This window comes from Leucopleurus acutus (assembly GCF_964270905.1).
Source record: "Leucopleurus acutus genome assembly, chromosome: 14".
NCBI lineage: Eukaryota > Metazoa > Chordata > Mammalia > Artiodactyla > Delphinidae > Leucopleurus > Leucopleurus acutus.
In genome coordinates, this window is record NC_139156.1 from 6843648 (window position 1) to 6855786 (window position 12139).

Here is a 12139-nt window from a genome sequence, read left to right on the forward strand (position 1 = left end):
TATTTAAGGACTGTGTTCATTTGACATTTCTGTTGAGGAAAGACAGTTTCTCTGCTACTCGGAGAGGAAGTAAAAGTTGTCTAATGGCAGATGTAGTGCTGCTGTTAAATTAAGGCCTGATATTACTTTCCTCTCTGTTCTAAATCACTGGGGGAAGAGGGGACGGCTTTGCCAAATGAAGGAAGACAAACAGCAAAGGAAAATAAAACAGTTCCCTATCCATGAAGAGACAAACACAAAAACCATTTAAATGAAACATGTTTGACAGACGTCTTTAGTTTTAACACACATACACAAATACGCAACCTGAAAAATGGCTTTTGGAGGGAAAAAGGAAACAAAAACGTTGGCAGAACATCCTACAGACCTCAAATTTTGTGCTGACTTGGAGGAATAAAGTGCTTAACAAAGACACTCGTGTGAGTTTGGACAGCTTGACATGACTGATACTATTCAGTGATGCTCAGTCACTAAACCAGTGGAAGGCCTCAGAGAGAAATGTCGTTGTCAGAAAGAACCTTGATTGGCTCCTACACCTCTTCCAGCCACGTAATCCCTGGCACAGAGGCATCAGGGTGTCCAGAAGCCCTGGAAGGTCGGACTGCCGTGCTGAGACTGCTGCTGGGCACCCATGGGGGCAGGCCCGAAAGTCCCAGCCTCTGATGGCCTCTGGGCACCGACCAGCATCACCCCACCTGCCCACCTCGGACACCGTCGGTCCTGCCGTCCCCCACACCAGGATCCTCCCTGCTTCCTCAGCAGCCATGGGAGCAAGCGCGCTTCTGCTGAGTTTGATTCATCTTCCTCTTACAGTGTGTGTTTGGGGCGGCTGGCAAAGATCAGTGCTTCTGCTGTGCGCTTGAGACCAGAGAGGAAATGAGCAGAGATGTTTTCAGTTCGCTGCAGCTGTAGCTGTCTCCTTCCAGCTCTGTCTTCCCTGCCCTGATCCACAGCGGTCCCCTCATTTGGACCATGGCTGGCGTCAGCGGGTTGAATTCTGTTTAAGAAGAACCACCTGCCCACCTGCCTGCTCCTTGACAGCTGAGATATTTTGTTACTCATAGGACCCTTCTTGTAAAATCTTTACTATCCATTTATTGTAAATACATTTTCAAGTTGCCAGAAAAATTCTTTTCTGTAAGGCTAGTGGCATATCTTTCTTTAAACAAAAATGATCTAAACATTTATTTAAATATTTATGGAAGGAGTAAAGTAGGAGACGATGGCTGCAAAAGTAATGACTTTGAATGTTGTTTTAAAAATTTTGGTTTATCCCAACTTTTCTAAGAGCATATGCTCTGCACATATTGCTGATAACATACATAAGAGATTAATTTTGTCCTTAATGAAAGAAAGAACCAGAAAGAGTTCAGAAGGCAGGATTTTAAATGAGTAAGTACTTAGGGGATATGAAAGCTGTTATGTGTTTGGAGAGAGCGGAAAGGGAGAGGGAATGAAAATATCTCGCTCGTGCTAAAGAGAGAAGAGAATCGACTCTGCGTTTTGCTTGAGGTTACACCTGGCATGTTATCACTCTGGAAGGTATCCTCCATCAGCATACAGGGACCTCGGGTCGCCATTACAAAGCAGATTTTTGTCTGTGACTCAGTTTTAATTTATTGGGATTTCTGAAAAACACACATTTTGGTAAACTTCAGATACTGTTTTCTGACTACTAACCACTAAATGTGTCAAGATTGATGATAAAAGAGAGTCCCCCTCCATCCACCCTGCTCCCCTCTTTAATTCACAGGTAAAGTCCTCGTACTTTGATAGTCTATGACTCTTTCTGTTTTAAGAAAATGCTGGTACAAGGATAGGAGTTGGGCTACCCAGGTTACATAGATCATGATTTGAGACCTTAGAGGAGCACTTCACTATAAATAAAAGGCAGTTCCCACGTTCTAGAAAATACATCAGAATGCTTTCTAAGGTCGCTCTATCCCTAAGATTTCTTAATTCATTGTGTAATTTATTGTTGTTTGTTATTTGGATACCCTCCACTGAATGGTGAGCAAAAGAAGCAATTTTTTATTCTTTTCTTTCAATAAGTCAGTGCAAAAAATTCTATGCATTCTAACCTATTTGGTCTCCCACAATGCCCTTTAATTTGAAAGAAAATGAAGAATTATTATAGAAATCCACCAAAAATTTTTTAATCCAAAATGAGCTAGGCTGTTTTTTTCTGCTACTGGTGCAGTATTTTCTCACGGTTATGTTCTTGAAACATGAATCTGTGATAGTTTAAGAGCTGAATACATAATGTGATACTGCCCAAGGCCAGCATTAGCTAAAGCAGATGTTTGTGAAAGATGCATGTCTTTACTGGAGGTTTGAGCTGCCCTGATTCCGTCCATTTCACTCCGCCTCCTTTTCGGTGCTCACTATATCCTTCTCTTCTGCAGCGGAGACTGATAACAAACACCCCCCTTAAAGGTACCCCAGGAGAGCCCATTGCACACGACAATGAAGGTGCCCCAAACGCAGAAGGTGGTTGTCTTTGAGGGCTAGTTTACATATGCAGCTGCTGACACGTCACTGAATCCCTGAATCTCGCAAAAGGAAGACTCTCAGAAAGTTACTGGTTCTCCTTGATGTCTGGATTCTCCACAATACCCCAGACACATGGTTAAACACCTGCAGTGACGGGAAACTCTCAGAGTTACACATTTGCTCTGTGACTGCATAATTCTCACAAGGAAGCAGTTTGAGGTTGGAGACCAGGAGCATCAACTCTGGAATCCCAACTCTGCCCTGTCCTCCCTGTGTGACCCTGAGCTATTTAATTTAACCTGTCTCTGTTTCCTCATGACGTTTACCTCAAAGGGTTGTTTTGAGGATCCAACAAGATAATGGATATAAAACCCTTAACACAGTTTCCGGCATATTGTAAAAGCTAAGTGGAAGCCATTATTATAATTTAATTTTTAGTCAATGTCCTTTTCACTGGCTTTCTACACTTTGATTCTGGTTCTGCCCCCTAGAGCTAGCTAGCTGCTAATCTCTCTTCCATGTGCCTGTTGTCCAGATATGTGAAAATGTTCATCATTTGCACCCCTTTTTCCCCGATCCTTTGGACTCTTTATTACAATCACCCCTGATTACTAACATTTCTCCAAATGCCCAGTGTTCTTTCTCAGCCTAGGCTTCTGCACACGCTGTTTTCTCTCAGCCTGGACTTCCTCCTCTGTCACTTCCAACCCCCTTCGGCCTGATCAAATCCAGCTCATCCTTAAGGCCTCAACTAAGATGTCCCTTCTGCCTGCAAGCCTTCCCTGATCCCTGCCGTATTTCCCAGAACCAACTGTCCCTTATTTCCCCCAAGCACTACCTTCAGTTTTGCAAGAAGAGGAAGATACAAGGAAAGAATTAGGCAGAGGGGAGGGGAAAAAACATGTGGATCATTATTGAAAAAAAGTAACCCTGCAGCAACATGGACACTGCACTAAAGTCACTAACAGAGGATAATACTAATAATGTCATGTCTTTGGGGGGCAGTGACTTTACCTCTTAATGGCTGAGACCGTTGGTCTCCAGGAGGTAGGGTCAGTGTCTTCCTCATTGCTGATCTCCAGGGCCTTGCACTGTGATGCTCACGAGGTATTTCTTAAACATGTTTGTAAACTTCTTTTCTGTGAGCTTCCGCATCCCTTTTCCAACCTGCTCCTCCTGACAAAATCGGGGAGTCAACAGAGCTTTTTTATTTTCAACCCTCTTTGCAGAGGAATAAATTGAGAACTCAGGAGCATCGGCTCATGAGAGACAAATCCAGTCCTAGCTATTCAGAGCAGGACTCTTTCACAACACTAAATGTCTCTCTCTTTCCTCCCCCATTGCACACAGAAGGCTCCACACATATAGCTTGACAAACAAGACGTTAAACTGTAGATAGATATCTGCACAGACCCTTTCTCTTGTGAGGAAAAAAAGGATTATATCCATCATCTTTATTTCACAGGGAAAGTAAAGACAGGAAGGCAGATCTCTGGTATCATGAAATGGTAAGAGGTCAGAGGGTACTCTGTAGCATCCCAGCTCAGCCTAATTCTTGGCCTTGGTCCAAGTGTTACATTGTCATCTGAAGAACCACAGCTTGATCCTCATATAGTATCTGGTGTTGGTTACGCCTGCGAGTGCCAGCTGTCTCCTCCTCTTAGCTAGGGTGATTCCGTTATTCTGGGGGACCCTTCTAGGAAACAAGCAAAAACAGGGACCTTTTCTGTTCTGAAGGTACCTTGCCCAGCCTTTGCAGTGAGGTGGAGGCCTTCTTACAAAGTCTGGGCTGAAGTTAGGAATAGGTCTCCATCTTCCTTTGTTTTCTGGAAAGACTTGAGCCCTGAGCTCATCCTGAACATTGAGTGCTTCTCCAAATGTCTGGAAACAGTTGGAGAGACTTTTGACCAAGGCCAGAGAAACAACTGTTTATTCCTTTTTGCTCTCCCATCTCCGGTCTCTCCCTTGGGTGTATTAAACCCAAGCCAGTGACAACCCTGGCCAAATAGCAGGCTAGAGTCCACAGCTGTGCTTTGCTAGTGCTGAGACCCAACTGAAAAGCAATCATGAAGCTGGCCCTGAGGGTTTGTGGAGACAGGCGTAAATAGCCTACAGGCCCAGTAGGGAGACTGGACTGTGAACACGGACTCACCAGCCCAAAAGCCTGTTTGGAAGCTCAGGCTGCCCCAGAAGCCTCTCTTGTCCCAGCCATCCCAGAGGAATGCACTTAGCCCAGTGGAAGGGGAAGATGGGAAGGTGGGAAGGGAGTCAGCTTCCCTGAGAGAGAAAGTACCATGATGAGCTCTGAGGCCAGTGAGGAAGCAGAGCTCACTCACAACAGTGTGGCCCAGATGGATTCTGAGCCTTTATCTTGGAAATTCTAAAATCAGAGGTGATGGCATCTGACCCCTGAGTCAGCAAGGGCAAGAAAAGAAACCATGGGACTTGGGAAGGGAAGGGGTCACCACCGCGAGACTTACTTTTATAGGAGCCTTTGCCAGTCTGGTCTACAAACCCTGCCTGAACATTAAAAAAAAATTCTAGATTTACTCACCTGAGTTAGACTGCAAAACAGTACACAGTTTCCTGAAGTTTCTATTTTTAGTCACTTGTCAAGATCACACGTATGCCTTTTTGAAATTCTATGCAAAAGCCTGTGGCCATTGAACTGTAGTAAATGTAGACACTTTAACTGATAGATAGATAGATAACATGGTGTAGCTCAACAAGATAAAATTTTTTAAAAAACCATCTTAAAACAGTTATTCCTACTTATAAATAGTTAAAAGGATTCATGTTTGGTTTAACTAATTCTCCTTTCACCTCAAGAAACAGCTTTGGGGCTTTGTTCGCTGTAGATAAGGCGGGATGAGTCAAGATGAGCCAGCTGAGATAATACCACATCGGCATAAACTAAACAAAGAAGGCAAGAGACTTGACTGAATTTCAGGAAAAATAAGTGCTATCACTTGAGAAATACTGAGGTGTTAGGTGTCAAAATTTGATCTGCAAGGTTAGGGGGCTTACAGAGAAACATGCACATGTAGTTCTGTGATCTCCAGAGTGTAGCCAGGATTACAGAGCTTACTGTGGAAGCTGTAACATATTCCCAGCTTCCTTTTTCTGGGAAATTATTTTATGTTATGACTGTTTGTGACTAAAATGTAGTTCTGTTGCACAATATCATCATCAGAGCCATCTTCCTCTCCATCCAGGCGTCTGAATTACATCTGTAATGTGCCTTCAGGCATATTATGTACAATTAGGAAATCTTCTTTAGTAGCTCATTTTTTTTCCCAAATATGTAATTTTGGCTGAATAATATAAAGGGATTAAAAAAAAGTTACCATTGCATTAACTGAAATTATTACTATTTTAATTTGCCTGCAAAGCCTTTATTTCAAGTATCATTTCTTATAACTTGTAACTTGGTGGGTATCATAATCCTGATAGAACTTTACCTACTTGATAGCCTGAGACATCTGAGGGGGAATCATTCTCAACAGAAAATCAGTTTAATGAGCACTTCTGGTGTTAACTGTGAACAGCTATTTTCCACACTCTTAAAGTACATGACGAAACAAGGGACTTATGCCACCTTTTTTAACGTAACACCTGGTGTTCTGTTCCTCCCCGCTCCTGACCCTAACAGTCATCCTCCAGGAACGCCTAGCCAATTCATGGAATTGATGGACTACGGAAAAAGCAGAGGAGCTGAGCCACTTTCCTGAAATAGCAAGTTTTAAGATGAGTTTCTGGAACAACCACCTTGAGGTGCCATGCAGTGAAATTTTCTCATAATTTTCAACCAGCCAAGCCTTTGCCAAGAGGGTGTCATTTGTTGGAGAAAGTGACATCCCTGAGAATACAGAAAGCAAATCACTGAGAACAATGGAAATATCTAACCACTCACTGTATTTTCTCTTCAACTAAAACATGGTGCAAACCTGGGACACAGTGCTCTGTGAAATGTTAATCATCACACATACAGCATGTGGTGGTCTTGTGGTGAAGGTGGTGCTTGGAATGTCTCCCCTCTGCTCCAAACACAGCAATGACAAGATACGCAGCCAATATATCATATGTATTTTACAAATTAAATTAAATATTAAATATATATTATAAGTGTAAAAATACGGCTAAGGTGAAAAGTAAGCTAAACATCCTAACAGACCAGACACAGAACTACAGAGCAGAAAGTGTCATGAGCCAGACGTCTACGGGACTTTGAGCACTAGAGCAGGCAGGGCGGTAGAGATCTGACCCCTGTGGGGCAACCTGGACAGGAGCATCCTGTGTACAGCTGGAGACAAAGTCGGGCTTTCTGCACACAACTAAGAGCTGGATCATGCTTTTAATATGTGAGAGGAGCCCCCCAAACCCCTAACTGCCATTCACTGACTGTGGCGGTGGCAGAAGGAAGCAGAGCAGCGGCAGTGACAACTCTTGGGCCAAGCTGTCCTCTGGTCCAGTGGCTGGTCCTGGGACGGCGCCAGCACCACTGTGGGAATGGACACGGAATTACTAGGTTAAGACCTGGGGTCCCAGGGAGCCTCCTAATGTCCACAAACAGGGAGACAGGGTAGGGGAAGTATATAGCGAGGGGGAAAACACCACTCAAGATGAACCTGCACGCTAAAATGTCAAAAAAGCGACACTCAGAAAAGGAGCCCCCAATCTCAAATGTCCGATGTGTTAGTTTCCTATTGCTGCTGTAACAAATTACCACAAACTCAGTGACTTAACACAACACAGATTTATTATGTTATAGTTTTGTAGTTCAGAACACTGAACCGGACCTCAGTGTGGTAAAAGCTAGGGGCCAGCAGGCTGATTCCTCACTGGAGGTTCTGGGGAGCATCCACTACCTTGCCCTCTCCAGCTCCTCGAGGCTGCCTGCATCCCCTGGCTCATGGCTCCTTCCTCCACCTTCAAAACCAGCAACAGTGGGTCAAGTTCTCACATTGCATCACACTGAACTCCTCTTCTTCCTCCATCTTCCACATTAAGGACCCTTGTGAATATATCAGGCCCACCTAGATAATCTGGGATAAGCTCTCTGTCTTCAAGTCCATTGATTAACAGCCTTAATTTTATCTGCAACCTTAATTCTCCTTTTCCATGTAAACATCTTTGTAGGGGGACATTATTCTCTCTATTAGATCAGGAGACCGATATACTCCTGACAAAATTGGAGTGATAGAGCCATCTCAAAAATCACTTTACAGTAACTATCTGTAAGAGCCCCCAAAAGAGAAAAGTAGGAATAACACCAATTTTAAAAAGCAAAGAAACTATGAAGGATTTTATGCATGGCTGACATAGTAGAAAGTCTATGAGTTTGGGGGTAGATTTGATAAGCTGAATATCTCAATTCTGTTCTTATCTCCTGCTAGTATGCTTTCTTGGGTTGAAAAAAAATTTTTTTTTGACGTTTAGCATCCTTTTTATTGTGCTTACTTATTTTTACAAGGAACAAGCAACATATACTACATCTTCCCAATGCCCAAGGTAATGCAGTAATAACAGAATACTCAAAAAAAAAAATCCTGGAAATTGCATTAAATACTGCTTTAATTAGGAATTGCTATAAGAAAACAAGTAACGTTATACATTATTTTTCCAATGAGTTTCAGTTTGAGAAACTGAACAGCAGAACCAGATCTTTAAGCTTTGAGTCATGGCAAAAAATGAAAACAAAACCTACATTTCCCAGACTCCCTTGCAGCTAAAGAAACCAATGTGATCTAGGTTTGACCAATCAGATGCACCTTCATGAGACCTGCATGCGGAGCTGAGTTCAATGGAGGCAGAGGCTAGGATGCAAGGAGACATCCATTTTCCTCCTGCCTGCATTTAGCAGGCACAGTGCGGTCCTGAGGTTAGGATTTCCAGCTGCAATTTCTCATCAGCAGATTGCAGCCTAAGTGGTGACTCCCTAGAGCCAATAATTGCAGTGGTGGCCTCGTGATCCCTGGAAAGCCACCAAAATTGGAGATCTGCAGTGACCCGGGGAGTGGTAGTAACTGCTGCAGCTTCCTGACTCATTGCCTTTGGAAGCTAGGTTCTACAAAACTGTCCTGGGAGTCATTCCTGAAGGTCAGTGGAGAGCCTGCTCTTCTGATGAATGTTTAAGTTTCTAATTCCCTGTATAACATCCCTTCCTGCCTAAAATAATAAAAGTACCTTCTATTATTTACAACAGTACCCTGATTGATGTATGTGCAACATATATTTTCCCAAATCAGGGGCAGAATGCTATTAATTGTACTTTCTTCACAAGAGTTAGTGGTACTCCGTTAGCTTTCTCTTCTGTCATTACAAATTAGCCAGTATGTACAGGTAAACAAGCTGTGCGTAACTGAACTTTAGTTTAAATTATAAACAAGTGACTTTACAAGATTAAAAATATGTCACTGGACAGCTGGAAAGAGACAAAAATGACTTTCTAGAGAGCATCATAATTTTTTTTCATTTTAATTAAAGTATCTTGGAATTAGTAAAATAGTCCTGAGGTAATAAGGGCCACAGTAGCATTTGGTTAACAGTATTAACACATTATCTCTCTCTAGTCCCTGATGGCCTGTGTCAGGGTAGCAAGAAAGAATTCTTTTTCTTGACCTCTTTATTTCAAATGAGGCATTATAAAGGAAGAAGCTTGAGCCTTAATGCCTTTTTTCATTTTCTGTCATCAGAAAATGAGTTACAGGGTCATTTGAGGTGGGCTTAACTGGCCAAGTCACCCTTCTCTGTGGGAAGCTCCAAATTCCTTCACTCAAGGAATTTCTACATGAGTGTAAGTGGATCAAGGTAAGAACCTGGTCTGGAATGTGAGGGGTTTTTTGTTTTTCTGTGTGTGTGTGTGTGTGTGTGTGTGTGTTTTGTGCTGCTATTTAGAAAAATAATGGTGGCTCCTTTGATTTGTTTAGTAGAATCAAAATAGCTGAGAGTCTACCCCTGGAGAAAACTCACCAGCTATTGCTATAGCCAAAGAAAATTCCAAATATCAAAGTTTGGATTTACTTCTGTAGCTTTCTCACATGCTACTTGAGATCATAATTCTTTTTGTATTTTAAGATTATGACATGAACCCATTCAGAGAGTACCAGACTCCCATTAACTTTTTCACCTAGCAATTGTTTCTGTAAGAAAATTTTACATGCTGTTTGTTTTCTTTAAAATCAGTTTTTCAAAAGGAATATATGTTGCCACAGAGGATGGTGAGTCAATGACAATAATAGTTGAAGAAAAAATTATCTTTCAGTTAAGAGAGATTAAAATCTGAAGAAAAGCAACAATCACCTAAGTGAAGAATGGCCTTGTGTGTTGTAGCCAGGTAGCTCCGTTTAGACCAGTCATCTTTAATAAGACGCAGAGCATCCCTGTCACTAGGGGCACTGTGGTGGCACAGATGCCACTGCACCGAGGAGGGGGGAGGGTTACTATGGGAAGGACATTGAAAATATGTGCACCCTTGATACATCATACCTGAGCTCCCTCTATCAGCTCTTAAACTGTAGGAAAATGGGTTTTCCCACCTTATCCTTATTTGGAATTTTGATCTAAAATGCATTCTATAGTTCAGATTTGGCTAAGTATTCCTAGTACAGAAATATGCAGATATTTTCATCTAGAAGAAAGTGCTGCTGAGTAGGGGATCAGAAGGAAAGAAAAGAATAAGTATGTGTAAGCATAAAAAAGTCAAAATATAGTTGAGCACCTAATTGGACAACTGCCTGCAGCACTTGACTCTTCCTGGCTACTTGCACAGTATTGTTAAAGTAGAATAAATCATTTGCCATGACCAGGTTTTAGGAAAATATGTGAGAGTCAGTCAGGCAAAAAATCAGTTTGAAATAGATGAAATTTTCCATCTGAGTGGCTTCCACCAGGAGAGAATGTTTCTAGGAGCACAGTATTTTTAATCTTGTTTTAAAAAAATAGTTTAATGTATAAATCACTCAATTGTAAAGGCACTTCAATTTTATTTTCCTTTAGTTTTGAGGTTTTGGAATTGCTCTGTGCAGTTCCAAGTAAAAGCTCTTAGATAAAACTTGCATGCTGAAAACCACCATCACAAATGTGCAAGTACAACTATAAATTTATACAACAATCAAGCTGTTTGTAGTTTGCAAAATTTGCTAATAAAATGCAGAAGTAGGGTTTCCATTTACACTCTGGCACTGGCACTGCATGTATATCTTGGGTGCAGGCAAAAGATGGAAAATTCCATGCATAGAGAATCTTTTGTGGATGCGACAGTTTGCTAATATCTTAATGAGTGAATTACGATAATTACGAAAATCTTAGCTTTACATTATTTGTGAAGTATATGTGTGTGTGTGTGTCAGCCTTCCCAGGCAAACACACCATTCCGATTCAGCAGCACTCAATGAGGAGCATTTCTGTACTAATAATACAAAATGGATCTTAAACTGCTGCATATTAATCAAATTCATTAAAGTACATTCATTAATTTGTGTGTATAACAGCCAAACCGGGAATGTAGAGTTTGCACAAAATGCATATATTAATGAATGCTAAAACTTCAACATGAGTAATAGCTTTAAAAATATTTTCATAAAGCAAAATTCTAAGGAGTAATACTGATAATTATTTTTTTTCATATTTCTACTTTCACTTCCTGTTATTAGCTTTAAGTGGAGTAGTAACTAAATAGTGTCATTTAGCTTTAAGTGGAAAAAATATGGAAGAAGAAAATAACTAAGAAATAAAGAGAAAGCCCAAAAGATTGTAAAGAAAAAAAGGATATAATATTGAGCAACGTTAATATTAAATTTCCTACTTCTCCTTCAAATCAATTAAAAAATATGTTCAGGGCATGTTAGACATGGTCACTTTCTGTGTACAAAGAAGCATGTATTCGAAGCTATATTAGGAAACAGCCTTTCATTTCCTGTATGGGACTAGAGGCTGGGAGGGGCGTGGTGAAGGAAAATACAGCCATGAGGGTGTGTCTGTATACTTACATGTCTAAAACTGATGGAAAATTTTACATAAGTCAGGAGACCTAAGACTCGTGTTAACAGTCAATGACTAGTGCTCGCTTCAGCAGCACATACACTAAAATTGGAATGATATGAAGGTTAGTATGGCCCCTTCATTAAGAATGACATGCAAATTCCTATTCCATATTTTTTTATTAATTAATTAATTTATTATTTTTGGCTGCGTTGAGTCTTCGTTGCGGTACGTGAGCTTTCTCTAGCTGCGGGCAGCGGGGGCTACTCTTTGTTGCGGTGCGTGGGCTTCTCATTGCGGTGGCTTCTCTTGTATCGGAGCACGAGCTGTAGGCACGAGGGCTTCAGTAGGTGCGACACACAGGCTTAGTAGTTGTGGCTCACAGGCTCTAGAGCTCAGGCTCAGTAGTTGTGGCGCACAGGCTTAGTTGCTCCGTGGCATGTGGAATCTTCCCAGACCAGGGCTGGAACCTGTGTCCCCTGCATTGGCAGGCGGATTCTTAGCCAGTCCGCCACCAGGGAAGCCCCTTTATTTTTTTAAAAAAAAGGTAACTATAGGGTGTGATAGATGTGTTAACTTTATTGTGGTGATCATTTCAAAATGTACACATATCATCATGTTTTACACTTCAATATATACAATTTTATTTGTCAATTTGTCAAAA